Here is an 844-nt window from a genome sequence, read left to right as displayed (position 1 = left end):
GAATATCTTGAGCCATTTTTCCTCAATCGTCCTTTGGTTCCCACATCCTACCGAGCAACGCCTCTTCACAGATCCCTCCTACGGGTCTTCCTCTCGTCTTTGCCATTAAAGCATGCGTTCAGGGAGGGACGGGGCAGGTTAACAGCGGAGCAGAACACACAAAAAAAAAGACCTTCGTACAGTCGTAAGGTGTGCCAGGCAACCAGCCCTAGGATTCCACACGGCTCGGCAAGTTCTAGGATTCCACACGGCTCGGCCAGCCCTAGGATTCCACAAGGCTCAGCAAGCTCTAGGATTCCACACGGCTCGGCCAGCCCTCGGATTCCACACGGCTCACCCAGCCCTCGGATTCCACACGGCTCACCCAGCCCTCGGATTCCACACGGCTCACCCAGCCCTCGGATTCCACACGGCTCACCCAGCCCTCGGATTCCACACGGCTCACACAGCCCTCGGATTCCACACGGCTCACCCAGCCCTCGGATTCCACACGGCTCACCCAGCCCTCGGATTCCACACGGCTCGCCCAGCCCTCGGATTCCACACGGCTCACCCAGCCCTCGGATTCCACACGGCTCACCCAGCCCTCGGATTCCACACGGCTCACCCAGCCCTCGGATTCCACACGGCTCACCCAGCCCTCGGATTCCACACGTCTTACCCAGCCCTAGGATTCCACACGGCTCGCCCAGCCCTCGGACTCCACATGGCTCACCCAGCCCTAGGATTCCACACGGCTCGGCCACTCGTCGGCTTTCTAGGGGCTGCGCGACTTCTCCGAGACTCCCCTGGATCCCGCTAAGACCTGTTGGCTGAGGAAGTCCACACCCAGGGAGCCACGGGT

Source organism: Penaeus monodon, chromosome 19, assembly GCF_015228065.2.
Source record: "Penaeus monodon isolate SGIC_2016 chromosome 19, NSTDA_Pmon_1, whole genome shotgun sequence".
Classification (NCBI taxonomy): domain Eukaryota; kingdom Metazoa; phylum Arthropoda; class Malacostraca; order Decapoda; family Penaeidae; genus Penaeus; species Penaeus monodon.
Note: the sequence above shows the minus strand (reverse complement) of the source record.